At 44.5% G+C, this 19,909-nt stretch overlaps 1 protein-coding gene across 2 annotated transcripts in view; it reads left to right on the top strand.

Annotated features, from left to right (window-relative positions):
• The first annotated feature begins 405 nt into the window (after nt 1-405).
• LOC138752499 (zinc finger protein 362-like) overlaps nt 406-19,909 on the top strand; it is a 51,199-nt gene continuing 31,695 nt past the window's right edge. For both annotated transcript variants that reach the window (XM_069915318.1, XM_069915316.1), the window contains exon 1: nt 406-642. The gene's annotated coding sequence lies outside the window, so the exon portion shown is untranslated. The remainder of the gene's footprint in view (nt 643-19,909) is intronic.

Here is a 19,909-nt window from a genome sequence, read left to right as displayed (position 1 = left end):
CACACCTGATTTTCCACCTGGGCAGCTCTCCAGCCAACTGGCATCAACCTTTAACTTATCCTGCGCTCCTCTTCCCTCCCCCCCCCCCCCCCCCCCGCCCCTGCGACCACCTGTCTCCTCCCTCCCCCACTCTTTCATTCGGACGCCTGCCGACCCGCACCTCGGTCAAAGGCTATGGATGATTACGCGGCAATAAAGGAATCTTGGTCACAATTTCTCAACATGTTTTGAGGTTTCCCCCCCCCCCCCCATTAAAAGTGTGATTTAAATTCGAGTTGTTGCAAGGACCTTGAACATCAATATCCCTTTGCTTTAAAGGCAAGTATTTGTTTTTTAAATAGGGGTGTGACTCTCCCAAAGTCTTGCCCACATTGACATGTTTTAAAGGCGAATATTGGAAGAGGCGACTGAGGGGGATAACAGTGCTGAAGGAAGAAGAAAGATCGTGTACGGAACGTGTCAGTGAGACACTGAAACGACTTTCATGGACTGATCTCCCAGCCCCAGACCCCCTCATTGCCTGCAGTAACCAGAAGTGAATTGCAGGCGACCCGGAAGATGAGATCTGCTTGAAACAAGCCCGGAGAATCATCGCAGCCCCTTTTTTTTTCTTTTTTAAAAAAAAGACCATTTGCAAGCAAGGTCTGTATTGCAACGCTGTGATTTGAGAAAGTCGGGTGTGCTCCATTCAGGGCAAGCGATGCTGGTGGTGCAGGGGGGTGGGGGATTAGGGGCGATGTTGGGCTTTCCAATGCAAAGTGACCCAGTATTTTCAGATCTTTGCTTTTTGCATTCAATGCATTGCAAGGGCACGCGTGTCCTCGGAAACATTTGTGTGTGTGTTTGCCGGGCGATTCAAACCCTTGGCAATTCTTAAATCGCACGTAAACAATGAATCACCAGACATGCAAATGTTGCAGCCGCTGCAACTCGCTACTTTTTTTGTTACATTCACTTTGGGACCTGCAAAATATGGCGACTCTGTGTCCTTTTTTTTTCAACACTGGGGCTGCCATTTTTGTTTCTTTTCCCCCTTTTGTCGCGTTTTTTTTAACCCAAAAAGCCCCCCCCCCCCTCCCACTCCGGACCGTCTGTGAAGGTGGGGAGAGGCGCTGCGGCCCGGGGCGACCGTGCAGTTAAAAAAATAAGATTAAAAACCAATCAGCCCCAAAGTTTGCAGCACGTTTCAAGCTGTTTGCAGTTGAGAAAAATGCAAACCTTCCTTCCGCAACTCGTTGTTGTCCTTTTTCTTTGGGAGCAATAAAACCATTTTGCTGTCTCAAACCTCCCCCCACCCCAAAAAAAAACATAATTCCAGAGGGTTTGGGTTTTTTTTTAACCTGAAGTTTTCAGTGTGTTAATTCAATTCAAGATTGGCCATTGCAAAGGAGGGCATGATTATAGGTTACCATCTATTTTATATCTGTCTAGTCTGTTTGCATTTGTTCTTCTGGCAATACTGTTTCAATTCAACGGGATTGCAATATTAAATTTGTTGCAAACATAAATGCAAACACACACTATATATGTGTTTGTGTGTGTGTGTGTATATATATATATATATATATATATTTATTTATATTCACACACACATATATGAAGATATATATATGTGTATGTACATGTGTATATATGTGTGCATGTATGTACGTGTGTATGTGTGTACCTATGTGTATGTATGTGTGTACATATGCGTGTGTATATGAGTATGTATGTGTACATGTATATATATATATGTGTGTGTGTACATATGTGTATATATATGTGCGTATGTGTGTACATATGTATGTGTGTGTATACCTATATGTGTGTATGTATATGTGTACATATATATGTATATGTGTGTGCTTGTATGTATGTGTGTACATATATGTGTATATGTATTAATGTGTGTATATATGTGTACATGTATATATATATATATGTGTGTGCTTGTATGTATGTATATATGTGTGTGTATATGTGTGTACATATGTATATATATTGTATGTATGTACATGTGTATATGTGTGTACATGCGTGTGTATATATGTATGTATGTATATGTGTACATATGTGTGTATGTATGTGTGTGTATATTTCTTTCTTTGGCTTGGCTTCGCGGACGAAGATTTATGGAGGGGGTAAAAAGTCCACGTCAGCTGCAGGCTCGTTTGTGGCTGACCAGTCCGATGCGGGACAGGCAGACACGATTGCAACGGTTGCAAGGGAAAATTGGTTGGTTGGGGTTGGGTGTTGGGTTTTTCCTCCTTTGCCTTTTGTCAGTGAGGTGGGCTCTGCGGTCTTCTTCAAAGGAGGCTGCTGCCCGCCAAACTGTGAGGCGCCAAGATGCACGGTTTGAGGCGTTATCAGCCCACTGGCGGTGGTCAATGTGTGTATATATATATATATACACACACACACACACACACACATTTCTTTTTTTCTTTGGCTTGGCTTCGCGGACGAAGATTTATGGAGGGGTAATGCCTACGTCAGCTACAGGCTCGTTTGTGGCTGACAAGTCCGATGCAGGATAGGCAGACGCGGTTGCAAGGGAAAACTTACATATAAAATATGTGTGTGTATATGCGTGCGTGTATATTTGTGTGAGAGTATATAATATATATTATGTGTTTGTGGATACATTGAACATATAGTAATCTATCAACATGTCCTCCTTTGGAATGGCCACTTGAAAGGTTTACTTTTTGTTTAAAAAAAATGCTCCTAAGTTCAGTTTTAGCCATGCTTTTAAAACTGGTGCAACTCTTGTATTCTGTGCAAGTTTTGAAAGAGTGCCTTTTAAGCGCCTTGATGAAAAGCAGAAATCAAAAGGCTGGGATTCAATCAGAATATACGGTGGGGGGTTTTGTATTTGTCGGAATTGAATTTAAAAAGAAAGTCACGCGTTCTTGATTGGTGTGGTTGGGTGTTGTGCTAAACTGTTTATGTGGAGGCTGTGAGATCGATGGATTGAATTTGACGTGATTGGCAGGACTGTGGAATTGGGTCGCAGGTAGTCTTGCCTGAATCATGGACCATGAATCCCATTGTAGGGGGCCCAAGAGGCTCACTAATTCCACCTGACTGAAGAAGGTCCATGGTTTGGTGCTCGGGCGATTTGATTGGACAGCTGAGCTCTCTGGGCTGTGTATATTATGGCCAGTTTGGTGTTTGAGTTGGCGTCATGGACAGTTGATAATGTCCAATTTTTGGTCGTCTGGGTGATGTGTTTCTGGACAAGTCAGGGGGACCTAACAAAGTTCTGTTGTTCACTGATTCTGTTCACCAGGAGCTTTCCTGCACCCTGCCCAAGAGTTGAGTTATGTGTAAGAATTTTTGAAAGCAAATGTTATACAGTTTCAGTTTATCTGCTTGTCAAAGATGAACCTACTCCGAGATCTTACGAATATCACGATTCATTATGGAATTGTCTTCCAATGAGATCAGACTAAGCAGAATTTTGAGTTGCACTTCAACATTTTGTTCATGAAATTAAGAAAGTGTGATCTTTTTGCAGTGTTGCCTCTCATTTCTGAGATCAAAGGCTGATAACAATGGTTAACACAGTTGCTTGTGCTTTGGATGAGAAACACAACAGCCTATTGAACACTGTTCATTTTAATAGTTAATGGTGCACTGTAACATAATGTAAACTGACTGGTGGATCATTGAAAGTTGTGAAAAGTTGCAGGATATTCCTCCGAAGGACATGAATGACGATTCCAATCCTTTTACTGCCCAGCCTTGACAATGCATGTAATTCTGGCAGGAATCATGGGGTGAGAATGCATTCCTGAACCATAACGTGTTCAGGCTTCATTTTGGTGAAGCCTTGTTCATGTGGAAGAATTTGGGGAGTGGGGGAAAAGAAAGGAAGTTTAATCGTGGGTACACACAACCTGGCTTTTTTCTACACTCAGCCATTCTGCTTGCCAATGGTTTGGGTAATATTTCACATTTTAATGAAAAGTCATTGAGTTGAAACACCATTTCTCCCTCCTAATCTGTTGAGTGTTTATATTTCAGTTCCAGCATTCACAGTTTCTTGGTCTGGAATTTGTAATTTTTCTGCCATACTCAGGTTAACATCTGAGTTAAGACCATTTCTCAGGCATCACTCCCATCACCAAAGTTCCACATTCAACATTATTCAAATTTAGAAGGTCAAAATGGGACTGTGAAACAAAGTTTAAAAACAATACAGTGTAAGAAGACCTTGTGGAGGTCATCAAGCCATTCCTCTCTCTCTCTGCGGACAAGATCCAGGCTATTCCTTCAGAACAGAGAATGCTGGAAACGCTGGTCAGGCAGCATCTGCAGAGAGAGAGAAATGTTTGACCCGGGATGGAATTAACTCTGTTTCTCTCTTTACTGATCCTGCCTGATCTTCTGATATTTTTCAATATTTTCCATTTTGTTTCGTTTAATTTTCTCAATCATTTGGAAAAATACCATCTGGTTAATCTCTTCCATCTCCAGTCAACTCTTGCCCTGGAATATTTCCTTTTTTTAGTGCAATGTCTGCAGTAGTAGTAGAGAGTCAAATTAAAATGGGGGGGTGAGTTCTGAAAGATTTGGTCAGTGCTCATCCATTCAAACCCTGGGCAGCACAGAAGTTGGCAACAGGATGGATCATGGTGTCACGGTCTACAGTTCTTCAAGAATCAGCTGTTCTAAAGTGGGGAGGAAAGTTCGATCATTTATCTTTGTGTGGGGAGACTAAAGAGTTGTGATCAATTGAATGGATTGAAAGTTGTGGATAAAGTTGATTCACCAACATCATTTCCTACTTCCTGCAGTGAGATAAATGTTCCAAGGTTTAATCACCTTAGAATTGAAATTTGGATTTTCCTCTCCAATGTATTCCTTGTTGTGAAAATCGTTGAATAATGATGGTGCAGAATCGAGGATGAAGCAGCTTGTTTGATCGGCACCCCATCCGTCGCCTTAAACTTTCAAGCCTTCCACCGCCGACATACCACGGCTTCCCTGCATGCCACGTACAAAATGTATGGCACCGACTCATCCAGACTACTCCAACGGTGCTATCCAAGTCTCTAGGCTCGTTAGCCAAATAGGAAAAGGAGTCCAGGAACACCATCTGGATGGAGAAACAGCGGATCATCATCCTGGAATAGGCAGCTGCCTTCACCAGAAAGAATGCAGTTTTTTTCAGTGTAGTTTTTCCAATACAACTGAGGAATGGGAAATAAATGCTAGTGATGTCCTGAACCCAAATGTGGACCATTAAGACCATTGTAGTTGTGTTACGACATCCATAGTGGCTGAATCTTCTGTACTTTCTCTATCGCCCAGTAAAGGAATTGTTTATTGTCACATGTACAGAGATTCAGTGAAAAGCTTTATCTTGCATGCTCTCCAGGCATGTCAACCCATACAGCAGCTAGTACAATGGTAAAACAACAGTGCAGAGCTCAAGGTATAGTGTTAGAAAGACAAGGTACATAACAACACAGTACAGGCCCTTTGGCCCACAATGATGTTACACCCTATATATACCTAAAATAAAAACTAAACCCTCCCTACCTTATAACCCTCTATATTTCTTTCATCCATGTGCCTCTCTTAAATGCCCTTATTGTTCCAGCCTTCACCACTATACTTGACAATGTATTCCAGGTACCCACAACTCTGTGATTTTTAAAAATAAAATGCCCCTGAAGTCCTAAACCTTATTTGGTGTTTGCTTCTCCTGCCTTGGGATAATGGTGCTGACTGGCCACCTTATCTATGCCTCTCATAATCTATGAAGTCACCTCTCATCCTTCTTGGCATCAAAAGGTTCTGCTAACCTTAACACATTCTCCAATCCAGGCAGCATCCTGGTAAATCTCCTCTGCATCCTCTCCATAGCTTCCACATCCTTTTTGCAGTGAGATGAACAGAATTGAACACAATACTCTAAATGTGGTCTCACCGGAGATTTGTATTGCCCTATGACCTCTCTACTCCTGACTTCGTGACTCCTGAACTCAGTGCCCTGATGAATGAAGCTCAGAATACCATAGGCTGTCTTAACTGTTCTATCAACCTACCATTAACCTCTGATTTTAAGTTTTACTTTCCAAAATCCAGAATCTCACACTTACCCAGATTGAACTCCATCTCCCACTTTTCCACCCAACTCTGCATCCTGACTATATCCTGTTGTAACCTACGACAACCTTCACCGCTGTCCACAACTCTTCCAACCTTTGTTTCACCCGCATACTTAATGATTCACCCCTGTCCATCTTCATCCAGGTAATTTAAAAAAAATCACAGAGAGCAGGGGTCCCAGAGCAGTTCTCTGCTGATCTCCACTAGTCACTGACCTCCAGGCAGAATACTTTCCGTGCATTACTACGCTCCACCTTCTATAGGCAAGCCAATTCTGAATCCACACAGTTTAACGGTGCAGGCGGCTATCTAGGTGGCATGGATGCACAAACGGCTCTTTTGAATTTAATTTTTAAATTGAGGCATACAGCACAATAAAAGGCTTTTTCGAGCCGGTGCCTCCCAATTGGCCAACAACACTTGTGCATTCTGAAGGGTGGGAGGAAACTGCAGCGCCCAAAGGAAACCCACGCAGATGCGAGGGGAACGTATAAGCTCCTTGCAGACAAGTGCTGGCGCCACAACAATTGCGCTCACCACTACACTAACTGGGCTGTCCGTGTTTTTTTTTGCTTGTCTGAAAGTAAGCATACAAAGGGAGCAAGTGAAACTTAAGACTGTAGGTGGTGGAATCTATGATAAGAGCACGGGGGAACTCTGGGTCGGGCAAAAGCCATGGAGAGAAATGGTCAGTCAATGCTTTGGACTAGAATGTTTCTTCAGGTCTTGATAAAAGGACCCAATGTGAAATGTTTCTCTCCAGGGATGCTGCCTGCCTTCCCCTCTAGCTTCTCATTGCTTAAACGCAGGGAACAAATGGTTTGGAAGACAAATGGTGTGACTTGAGGGATGTAGAAGGAAAGAGAAGCCTTGCTTGTTGTTGTGGACACCTGGAAGACTCTCTAAGAAAGCATATCCTTAGCTCCAGGCCAACAATCCCAAAATTGAGACTGCAGACCATGTTGCTCACATGCATCAGAGCAGGGTCTGTCGTGGGAAAAACACACCCCCTCCCCCCCCAAACTACTTCTTCCCCCCCCCACACCCCCAGCTCTTTCCCTTTTCCCATCTCCTTTTGCACAATCAATTCTCACCTCTCCCCTTATCATATCCAGTTAACACCTTTTGTTGGTCTGGATCCCTCCCCCCAGCCTGTATTCTGCGATTTCCGCTCATTCCTTGAAGAAGGGCTCAGGCCCGAAATGATGGAAATGTATGTTTGTCTCCTATGGATGCTGAGTTCCTCCAGCGTCTCGGTGTATTTTTACTACAATCACCCCGTTTACAGACTTTTGTGTTTCACTCATGGGAAGCAGTTACCAGAGCAGCAAGGAAAAAGATTTAAGGATGTTCATAAAGCCTACCGGAAGTTACTGCTCCCCACTACCCCAACTGCTGAAAACTGGGAAGGAGCACCCAGTACCGTACTAAGATCCTCAAGGCCACGAAGTGGGAATGCACTGATGTGCTTCTGGGGGGAGCAGATCATTGCCCAAACGATCCACCCAACCGTTGGGCACGTCCCGCCCCTCTGAGGATTGACCTCGCAGCTGCCACAACCGTTCTTGATACCAAGTAAACATTTAAGAAGATTTAGAGGAGAAAGCTCTTTGCTCAGAAGGTTGTAAATCTCTGAAATTCTCTCGGCAAATGTGCTGTCGATGTTGGGTTGAAAGCTCAGATTAATTTCTGACCTGGAAAAAAATCAAGAGTGCAGGTGACCGAGAGGGAAAGTGAATCACAGGATCCACCCTGATCTCATTGAGTGGCAGAGGTGGGTGAAAGGGGTGATGATTCTTTAGAACATTGGCCTGCTGCTGCCCTCGGGGAGCCCCTCCTCCCTTGAACCAAACCAGCAAATGTCTCCCATCTCTGACTCTGCAAAGAAACAATGACTGTTTCAGGGTGATCAGGATTTATTGTCACAAACAAGTCATGAAATTCGGTGTTTTTGTGGCAGCGTCATAGAGCAAACATTCATCTTGCGATTTTAAAAAAAAAAGAAAAAATAACAATGTCTCTGGTTCGTTGGTTATTCAGGAACCTGATGGCAGCGGGGAAGAAGCTGTGCTGTACTTTTCTTCCTGATGGTACCAGAGTGGAGGGCGTGGCCTGGGTGGTGGGGGTCATTGAGGATAGAGGCTGCTTTTTTTAAGACAACGCCTCGTGTAGATGTCATATCGAACCTCCTCAGACACCTCACAAAGTATAGTCCCGCTGGCGGGCCTTCTTTGTGATTGCATGAATGTGGTGGCTCCAGGTCAGATCCTCTGGGATGTTTATACCCAGGAATTTGAAGTTCTTGACCCTCTCCACTACTGAGCCCTCGATGAGGACTGGGCTGTGTTACCCTGACCTTCCTCAGCCTCAGAATTTATTTTCATGAACAATCATGAAATTCGGTGTTTTGTGGAAGCATCATAGAGCAGACATGCATATTATAACCATCTTACAACATTACTATAAAAAATAAAAATAGCAGAGCACAAAATGTAAGGCAGTGTCTTTGGTTCATTGATTATTCAGGAATCTGATGGCAGCGGGGAAGAAGCTGTCCTTTGCTGTTGAGTGCTCATCTTTAGCTCCTCTACGATAGCAGAGTGAAGAGGGCATGGCCTTGGTAGTGGGGATCTTTGAGGATAGAGGCTGCTTTTTAAGACACCGCCTCCTGTAAATGTCTTGGATGGAGTGGAGTCTGGTGCCTGTGATGCTGCAGGTCGAGTTAACTCTTGGAGTTTATTCTTGTCCTGAGAGTTGGTGCCTCCATAGCAGGCAGTGATGCAACCAGCCAGAATGCTCTCCACGGTACACCTGTAGAAGTTTACGAGAGTCTTTGGTGGCATACCAGATTTTCTCAGACACCTCACAGAGTAGAGCCACTGGCGGGTCTTCTTTGTGATTGCATCAACGTGGATGCTCCAGGTCAGATCCTCGGAGATGTTGACACCCAGAAATTTGAAATTCTAGACCCTCTCCACTACTGAACCCTTGATGACGACTGGGCTGTGTTCTCTTGACTTCCTCCTGAAGTCCACAATAATTTCCTTGGTTTTGCTGACATCAGATTCAGAATTTATTGTAATTAACGTCAAAAGATTTGTTCTCAGAGTGCAAGGTACAGTGTTGCAAAGTCCAAAGACAGGGTTTAGAGTAGTTAAAATACTACAAGGATGTTATCTTTACCCAAGACAACGAAAGGTATAGACGGAGTAAATTGGGGGGGAGGGAGGGTGGATCAGAGAATCAAATTACAATGGGAAAAAAAAAACAAATTCTGAAATATTTGGTGAAGGAGCCGTAAGTTTCTATTTTTTCTATTGGATGACACAGTTTTTTTTTAATCATTAATTAGACTTGGAAAAGAGGTGGACAACTTAAATGGGGAGTTAAACTAGGTGACAGTGAAGCACCAGCAATGTAATTTAAATTGGGGTTGTGTGGGAGAACCCACAGGTGACAAAAAAACCTTTTCCTTCTCGTCGTAGAGGCCAGGCGTTTGGGAGGAGGTGTTGGGGAACCCTGGGCAAATATTTTGGTGATGGCACACAAAATAAACTCTACACCCTGATGGTGGAGAGACTGAACGTGTTGGGTGGTGCGCGCATGCAACCATGCGTGCTGCTTTCTCTTTGGATGGTCAGAGCTTCTCGAGTATTGGTTATGCTGAATGAATCCAGGCAGGTGGAGGGCATTCCATGGCATTTATGGTTTCAGCTTTGTAGATGGTAGGAGTCGGGAATAAGTTACAGCCCTCAGGTGCAAAAACCTCAGATCTTTGCAGTCAAGTCAAATCAAGTTGGTTGTCAGCTGATTGCACAATTGCCACCCGGCGCAACAACATTCTCCGGTCCTTGGTGCAAACCACGCAGACACACAACCAGACATAACACACATGCAGACAAACAATACATATGCAGGACAAGTATTTTATCTATACAAATAAATAAATACATTTGGTTTTATACATTTGAGAGTCTTGGGTGGTTAGTGTGAGCCGTTCCTTTGGTCGTTCAGCCTTCTCACTGCCCGAGGGATACATAATCATGGTGCGTATATGGCTGGTCTTTTTGTGCTGGTCAGTGGTGTGACCACAACATGTTGATGGCAAAGGAATTTAGCAAAGTGAATATGAATCAGTGTCAATAGAATCTCTTTTTTTGCAATGAATATTGTTTGACTGCATCTGAAATTGCCTGGATCTTTTGAGGGGTTACGAGAGTCCATGTGATCTGTGAATGGGGAAAGTGTGAAGGTTTGTCGTTCTAACCAGACAGACTTCCTGTTTGGTCATGGTAGGATGAAATCATTCTGCCTGTTTTGTCTCAATGCCATTTATAAGATTACGGTTGATCTTGTATTTTATATCCACAGCCTGCTTAGCTCAAAGAAGAGTGAGTTTTTTTTTCTTTCTGGTGTCTTGGGCAACAGTACAACAACAAAAAAAATACAGGTCAAGTCTTCAACTATCTATGAGACCTTGCTTAGCCCAGTTTCATTTAGCATTATGGCACTTTAAATATAGCTCTTTGGAACAAAGTGATGGAAGAAATTTGAAGTCAAGATCTGATACTGTGCATATCATCCTTCTGGCTTATTGCTGAAAAAGGTCGAACGCTTCAATAACATAACTAAATGCCCCGATTTAGGGTAATACCGCCACAGTGGTCCATAGAAAGTTCAAAACTTTAAACCCAAATAGGGGCTCCATACTTTTCGATTTAAAAAAAAAAAGATAATTATCACGTAAATTATACATTATCTTTCCAATGTTCTCCATCGTTGCAAACTTAAATCAATCTCATTTTTCCAAGTAACCGCTATACATTTTCTCGCTACAGCCAAAGATAATCTTAAAAACGCAATTTGATATCTAGTTAACCTCAATTTCAAACCCAACATTTTAACATTCCCTAATAAAAATAATGTTAGTTCCATCGACAGTTTAATCTTGATGGGTGAATCTCCTTTCTTTTTTCTATCTTTGGGGGTTGGAGTTAGTAGGGAGGGGGAGGGAGGGTTAGTGGGGTGGATGGGGGGGTAGGGAGGGATTTGGTATTCACCACATGTTTTCTTGTACTTACCATACTTGAACTTAATTGACTACTGTGGCTTAAAATTTTGAATAAAGTATTCAAAAACAAAAAGAGTTTGAATGCTGAGAAAACCCAGTAACACTTCGATAACCTGGAATCTGATAGTTTGGGAATCCTGTTGGCTCTGCATCTGACTCACTCCCGATGCGTGAGTTTACACTCCAGAGTGCAAGTGGGTCATGCAGGCAGAGTCAAATCTGGAATATGGCTGGGGGACGCGGTGCGACTGTGGGGCTCAGTGTGTGGTTGGTGATAGGAACGCCAGGATCAGGGAAGCAAAGCACGAAAGTCTGCAGACACCGTGATGGAAGTTTTTTTAAAAAACGCACACAGCTGGAGAAACTCAGCTGGTCAAACAGTGTAAAGCAACCAGGATAAAGGCACATAACCAACGTTTCGGACTTGAGCCCTTCATCAAGGTATCACATCAATGATGTGGGTTGCAAGAGGTCTGTCTGGGAATATTTGAAGGGTCACGAGCACATTCTCCTCCCACCATCAGTGAAGCCTAAACACTGAAACCTGAGGACCTGAGCCTATCCATCGTACAACAGTTCCTGAAGGTCACAGAATGAACCTTTTAAAACTGAATATTCCTGAACTTTGTCACCGATTTGAGATATGTCCTTGAACCCAAACGCAGCATCAAAATCAACTATTCCACATGCCTTCTAATGCAGAGGAGGAGACCATTTCCATGAATCGAGGCTATGCCAGCTCACAGAACAATCCCATCCCCATCACCCTTTGTCCCTACATTCCCATTTCGCCCCCCCCCCCCAAGATTTTAGCTGTCCTGCATGAAGAGTATTCAATCTAATCTGCCCAGAAAAGAACCAATTGCATACCAATGACAACTTTCAACAGCTTACCAGCACGGTTAACGTAGTGGTTAGCGCAATGCTGTTACAACACCAGCACCTGGGATCGGCGTTCGAATCTGGCACTGTCTGTAAGAAGTTTGCACATTCTCTCCGTGCCTGCGTGGGGTTTCCTCCCACTGTTCGAAACTTAGCGGGTGTAAGTGGGTAGCACGGGGCCCCTGGGTCGAAATGGCCTGTCACCGTGCTGTGTGTCTGAGTTTAAACTTGACCCTGCGCACCTTTGGAATACAGAGTCGCAGGGAGGGCATGCAAACTCCAGGCAGAGAGCTCCAGAGGTCAGGACTGTGGAGCGATGGGGCAATAGCACTAGCTGCTCCTCTGTGCCACCCAATAATCATCGGCAAACTATAGTCAGAAGTAACTAAAACTGAACCAATCACAGTGGGGCAAACGGAAGAGTTGTTAATCAACGAATGCTCTGGAGCGGTGCAGGAGGCTGAAGGGAGAATGGAAGGGACTCAGTGGGTGAGACAAATCACCTAGTTCACAAGGATGCCAGATAATCAGTTTTGATATACTTGCAGAAAATGATGCAAATACTTCTCAGTCAAAGCACAATGCTGGAGAAACTCAGCAGGTAAAACAGTGTCCTTTATATAACAAAAATATAGATACATGACCAATGTTTCAGGCTTGAGCCCTTCATCAGGATATCAGAGAAGTCATGACTTCCACCATTATGCTCATTCCTTAATGAAGGGTTCAAGCCTGAAATGTAGGTTATAAAGGTATCTTTATTTTTGCTATGTAAAGATTGACCAGCATTGTGTTTTTACTTCAATCACAGTGTAGGCACACTTTCGTTTGACCAAAATACTTATCAGGTCAGGCAGCATCTGTGAAGAGGGTTAACGTGTCACAGTAATGGCAGTTTGCAAGAAGGTTGAGGCCGAAATTGTCGGACAACTTTGGCTCTGCAAGCTGCGACCATTTAAGACAGGGGTGTCAAACTCAAATTCACAGAGGGCCAAAATTAAAAACTTGGACTAAGTCGTGGGCCAAACTAAATATTTATTGATAATTTTCAACATCTGCATGTTTTCTCTTCTTTCAACATATGTAATGTTAAACTTTTTCTTTTTAAAGTAAATGTTTAATAATAGTTTTGGTTAAACTCTTTCCAGAAAAAGCATTAACAAATGAGAAATAAAATATTCAATAAATAATATTTCTCTATAGCCTTTAAGCTCCTTTTAAATGTATTTTTTTTCACAAGCCAACAAGTCAAAAAAATAACAACTTGCTTCAACGACAAACAGGTTTGTCTTTTAAAATGATGAACATATAGTCTCCCTCCCACCTGTCTTGAAAGGTCCTGTTTTCTGTCTTTCGTTTGGCCATTTTTCGTAAGGGGTTTATTACATGTGAGTTGGGCGACAGGTCACAGATACTAATGAAAGTAAAGAGAGGAGGTGGGGGCGATTAGTGGGCTGACGGGCCGGCACCAACGCATTCTCAAAGCATTCTGGGATTTGTAGTATTAGCTGTGCATGCACTATACTGGTGCGGCGGCCAGCGGGCCAGCTCTAATACATATTTGATATGATCTTGCGGGCCAAATATAATGATATCACGGGCCAAATTTGGCCCACGGGCCTGAGTTTGACATGTGTAATCTAAGAGATGGGAAACATTACTTTTCACTCATTTCCTTGGGCCCTAGTGCCAGTGGAAATCCTTACTCAGTCAATGTACAGATTTGGTTCAATAGGGCCTTTTCAAACTGCTGTGTAAGATGCGGTTAACCGGGCAATTTGCCCAGTTAAGCGCCCCAGATTCGTGGCAGTTTGAAAGGGCCCAACCGGGTCAACCCTGTCAGAATCCAACCTCCGAGGTAGTCCGGGAACCCAGTTAAACTTACCTAGGTCTAGTCCACGGCCGATAGAAAGCGAAATGGCCGACCCGCTTATCCCGGTGATGTCACCGGGCAGCCTGCATCTCGAACATTCAGCAGAGTGTGTGTTTTGCATCATTGCGGAGATGGGATCCTCCTTAAATATCCGAGTTGGCGATTTACCAGGTAGATTCCCCCTGTAATTCGATTTTCTCCCAATGATCATTGGATCATACACCTCTGGCTTTCTGTGGAAGTCAACAATCAGCTCCTTAGTTTTGGTGACATTGAGTGCAAGGTTGTTGTCGGTGCACCATTCAGCCAGGTTTTCACTCTCTATCCGGTACGCTGACTCAACCCCTTCCTTTATACAACCCACTGCTGTGGTACCGTCAGCAAATTTGTAGATGATGTTATTGTCATACTGAGCCACACAGTCGTAGGTTAAAGGAGTAAGCAGGGGGCTAAGAACACAGCCCTTTGGTGCTCTGGTACTGATGGAGGTTGTGGAGGAGAAGTTCTTACCATTCCTCACTGATTGTGGTCTGGAGATGAAGAAACCCATGATCCAATTAAGCAGTAGGGTGTTGAGTCCCAATTCTTGGAGTTTGCTGATCAGTTTAGAGGAGATGATGGAGTTAAATGCTGAACTACAGTCGATAAAGCGCATCTTTGCTGTCCAGATGTTCCAGGACACACATACACACAATACAAAGATACACACTAAAACATAAGCCTTTGGTGAAGATGGGAGCAAATATTCAGCCAGAGGAGCGGGGGCCTTGGTCGTGCTTTGCTCTTAGCAGCTGTTTGAATAAAGAATGAAGAGTTGGTTGATGCCGCTCGCCATTGGGGTGACTCTCGTAAAGTGTCTCCTTATTCCTGTTTAGTAAGAGTCACCCCAGTCAGATGATTCATCTGTAAATTTGGGGAAGGGAGTTAATTATCCATAATGTTATTGTTCGCCTTCCGGGCGACTCCGTGGAGGGGACGGAACCTGCAGATGCAGATTAAATTTTCTCCAAGAATGTGACTGAAAATAAAGAAAAATGCTGGAAGGTAGAAGTCCAAGTGAAATTTGTTTAGTGTACGTGCAGTATAGCATTTTTGTGCAACTTGCAGATTTGGTTCAACAGGGCCCTTTCAAACTGCTGTGGAAAATGGGGTTAACCAGGCATTTGTTTTGGGGGAGAAAGATAGGGCTACATGATGAGGTGCTCATAGTCTTTTAATCTGCAGCACTTACCGGCTAAATTCACAGTATCGTAATTTTGTCTTTTAAACTGTTGGGTGAGTAAGTCTCAAGCAACCAGAAAACGCACTTATCCGGCATCTGCCAATCCCCATAGGTGCCATTTTTAAATGCTGATCCCATCTGAAAATTTAAACAAGCAGTAACTTTCAAGGAGCGCTGCACAAAGCAGGGGGGGATGTGGATCTGAACTTATCTTCTAGATTTGTCCCAGGTGATCTTTGGATAGAGATAGGAATGTCAAAAAAGAGACTTCTGTGAACTGAAGTTAAATGAGCATGTGGAAGTTGTTTTAAGCCACAGAACTAATTCATGTCTGGCGGGGGGGGTGGGGGGGTAGAAATAAACTGGGAGTGTACTTAACTGTACAACTCCCCTGATGCTGCTAACCCAAAACATTTTGAGTTGGCAGCACCACCACTTTGCAGTGTTTGGGGAGAGGGTGACCAAATTTAAGTTCTTGGGACATTTCTCAGAGGATCTTGGCAACACCCATCATGAAGAAAGCACGTCAGCGCCTCTACTTCCTCAGGAGTTTGCGGAGGATTGGTATGATATCGGAAACCCTGCAGATTTCTTCAGAGGCGTGGTGGAAAGTATACTGACTGGAGGTATCACGCCTGGTATGGGGAAACCAATACCCCTTGGGCGGAAAGCTTTGGCCAAGGCAGTGGACACTGCCCTGGACATCACAGGCAAAACCCTCCCCACCATCGAGAACATCGACAGGGAGCGCTGCTGTTGGAGAGCAGCAGCATTCATCAAGGGTCCACACCACCCAGCACCCGCTCTGTTCTCGTTGGCTGCCATCAGAGAAGAGGTGTCGGTGCCACAAGACTCGCACCTCCAGGTTCAGTAACAGCTGACTCCTCAGACTCCTCAACACCAAGCTTATTTAAGGACTCTTACTTTTCCACTTTATTGCTTTCTCTCTCTCTCTCTGTATTGCACAGTCAGTTAGTTTACATTTCTATATTTGAGTCAGGTTTTTTTTTGCTTTACTGATAAGTGGTAATTCTCCCTTGCCCACAGGAAAAAGAATCACAAGGTTGTATGTGATCTCACGTCGGCACTCAGACAATAAATCTGAAATCTGAAATAATTTCACACAGATTCGCCCATTCGGTGACTCCGTCTGAGTTGAGCCCAGGGAGGAATCTGCTCCCTGTCTCAGCTGGTGCAAGGGCAGAGTGATCCGCATTTGCTACACGGCCCCATCCCTGGGGCAGGAATGAGCACTGTTCAGTGTCCTCGGTGTGAATGGGGAAAAAGATGGGGCTACATGATGAGGTGCTCATAGCCCTTTAATCTGCAGCATTTACCGGCTAAGTTCACAGAAGAATGGCTGGCTGAGAGTTGAGGTAGTTCTTCATGTAGAGGAGCATTTGATATTAGAAAGGAGGTGAAGGATGAATGATTTAAATGGAGTTGTGATGGGGTGGTGTTGGAGGTTACTTTTGAGAGGAGTACGGAGAAGCGGTCACAACTTGTGGTCCCAGTCCAGGTTAAAAAAAAAAGAGAATGTTTTATCTTCTGATGGAAGTCTTCCAGACTGGAACTGGATTCTGGCAATTTAACTTTTGTGCTGGTGGTTTTGATCTCATGAGCTCTATTCCAATGGGTTGTAGACTTCAGATAAAGACACTCATAGGGACAGAATGCTCTCCACTTGCCCCTCAGACGTAGACGTGTATTTTAAACACTACTCAAGTCTTCAAAAGTGTTAAATGCACAGAAGCAATCCACTGTCTACATGTGTTACTTGTGTTCATGAATTGATGCAATAAATTATTTCCATAGATCGATTCTACCAAACACATATTTACTCTTTTTTTTTCAATCTTCTCACCCACAATGCTGACATGACTGAGTGCTCCCTTTATGCATCAGTGATTCGGGGGTTCCAGTAAACTTCCCCTGCGTGGAGAGAATGGTGAGCGGGTGGTTAGGGCTGATGCTTCTCAGCTGCAGAGCTCCAGCTCCGATCCTAGCCTTGGCTGCTGTCTCTGGGAAGCTGGGCACATTCCCTCCACGATAACGTGGGCTTCCTCCCATGTCCCAGAGTTGTGCCGGTAGGTCCATTGGCGGCCGTAACTTACTTGCCGTTTAGTTTGGTTAACGGTTGAAAAGAATCAAAGGAGAGTTGGTAGGCATGAGTGAGAATAAATTGCAGAGATACAGGGAATTAAGAAATGAGGGATTGAGGTCAGAATCTGAAATTACTGCCATGAGTCATGAAATTTGGTGTTTGGAGCAGCATCATAGAGCAAACATTCATATTATAACCATCTCACAACATTACTATAAATAAAAAGGAGTACATGAAAAGTAAGGCGGTGTCTTTGGTTCACTGATTATTCAGGAACCTGATGGCAGCGGGGAAGAAGCTGTCCTTGTGCCGCTGAGTGCTCGTCTTTAGACTTCTGTACCTTTTCCCTGATGGTAGCAGAGTGAAGAGGGCATGGCCTGGGTGGTGGGGGTCTTTGAGGATATAGGCAGCTTTCTTAAGACACCACCTCATGTAGATGTCCTCGATGGAGTGGAGTCTGGTGCGTGTGATGTCACAGGCAGAGTTACCAACCCTCTGGAGTTTATTCTTGTCCTGAGAATTGGTGATGGAGCCAGCCAGAATGCTCTCCACAGTATACCTGAAGAAGTTTTTGAGAGTTTTCAGTGACGTACCAAATCTCCTTCTTTGTGATTTTGAAGGCTCCAGGACAGATGCTCAGTGATGTTGACACCCAGGAATTTGAAGTTCTTGATCCTCTCCACTACTGAGCCTTCGATGAGGCCTGGGTCATGCTCCCTGACTTCCTCCTGAAGTCTACAATCATCTCCCTTGGTTTTGCTGATGTTGAGCACAAGGTTATTTTTGTTACACCATTCAACGAGCTGATCTATCTCCCTCCTGTACGCTTCCTCATTCCTGTCTGTGATTCTGCCGACAACTGTGATGTCATCGGCAAACTTATAGATAGCATTGGAATTGTGTCTGGCCACTCCGTCATGGGTGTATAACGAGTAGAGCAGTGGGCTAAGCACGCATCCTTGGGGTGCGCCTGTGTTGAAGATCAGTGAGGAGGAGACATTGTTTCCAATTCATACTGACCATGGTCTTCCAATGAGAAAGTCAAGGATTCAGTTGTAGAGGGGAGTACAGAGGCCCAGCACTGAGGGAACAAAGGCGTTGAAAGCTGAGCTGTGGTCAAGGAAGAGCAGCCGTATGTATGAGTTGCCATTTTCAAGATAAATCAGAGCTGAGTGGAGAGCCAGCGATATTGCATCTGCTGTGGAGCGATTGTGACCCTAGGCGAATTGCAGTAGGATTTCTTCCTGCGTGCTGGACCTGATAAGTTCCCTGTAAAATGTGCATTTGGTCAGGTACGCTTCTACATAATTATTGTGAAAATGTGGCGGATCACATCCTCATGGGGAACCGGCCCTGCTTGTATCGCCACGTGGTGGGGCAGCCATGGGGAAATGGCGTCGTCAGAGGTTTCTCTCTGACTCCAGTATCCCTTCCAGTGCGCACCCTGGGCAGTGATTATGACGTCACAGGGCACCAGGTGACTGAGCTCATGCTGCCCTTGAAGGGGCGCGTTGAATTTGAATATAAACAGTCGTTAACAACCCTCAATGTGGTGGTTGTGTTTCTTCCGCTGCTCACACCGCCACAAAAACGTAATTCTTTTCATATCTTTGGATAAAATGTATAATACAGGCCGGCTCCAGCTTATGAACACCTGACTTATGGACACTTGCATGTACAAGCAAGCCCCTAAATTATAAAATTGAAAACTCTTGACGAACTTATAGACGTTTAACATTATAATGCTAACATCAGAAAGGATCCCATCACACTGGTCACCATCTTATCTCACTGCTGCCTTTGGTCAAAAGGTACAGAGGCCAGCACTCCAGCGCCTCAAAGTTCAAAACCTGTTTCTCTCAACAGCCAGCAGGACCTTGAATCCCACACCCCCCGCAACCCCCCGAGCTACCCTCACTTTGACCTATTTTGGGACGACCAAAAGATCTGTCTGTTCTCTATCTGCCCACACTGACTGCAACTGGGAATATATTATTTATTCATCCTTTTGTTTGTTTTTTTTTTCTCTCATGGCATATTGTAATTTATACTATTTTTCTCGTGTACCTTAACTACTTGCGTGACTGCAGCAAATTAGAATTTCAGTGCACCTGTACACTTCGTGTGTGTGTGAGTGTGTGTGTGTGTGTGTGTCTTTCTCTGTCTCACGCACACACACACTCTCTAAAACACTCTCCCCTGTCTCTCTCTCCCCTGTCTCTCTCTCCCCTGTCTCTCTCTCCCCTGTCTCTCTCTCCCCTGTCTCTCTCTCCCCTGTCTCTCTCTCCCCTGTCTCTCTCTCCCCTGTCTCTCTCTCCCCTGTCTCTCTCTCCCCTGTCTCTCTCTCCCCTGTCTCTCTCTCCCCTGTCTCTCTCTCCCCTGTCTCTCTCTCCCCTGTCTCTCTCTCCCCTGTCTCTCTCTCCCCTGTCTCTCTCTCCCCTGTCTCTCTCTCCCCTGTCTCTCTCTCCCCTGTCTCTCTCTCCCCTGTCTCTCTCTCCCCTGTCTCTCTCTCCCCTGTCTCTCTCTCCCCTGTCTCTCTCTCCCCTGTCTCTCTCTCCCCTGTCTCTCTCTCCCCTGTCTCTCTCTCCCCTGTCTCTCTCTCCCCTGTCTCTCTCTCCCCTGTCTCTCTCTCTCCTGTCTCTCTCTCACACA

This window comes from Narcine bancroftii, chromosome 2, assembly GCF_036971445.1.
Source record: "Narcine bancroftii isolate sNarBan1 chromosome 2, sNarBan1.hap1, whole genome shotgun sequence".
In the NCBI taxonomy this organism is placed as follows: Eukaryota; Metazoa; Chordata; class Chondrichthyes; order Torpediniformes; family Narcinidae; genus Narcine; species Narcine bancroftii.
This window is presented reverse-complemented; position numbering and strand designations above follow the sequence as displayed.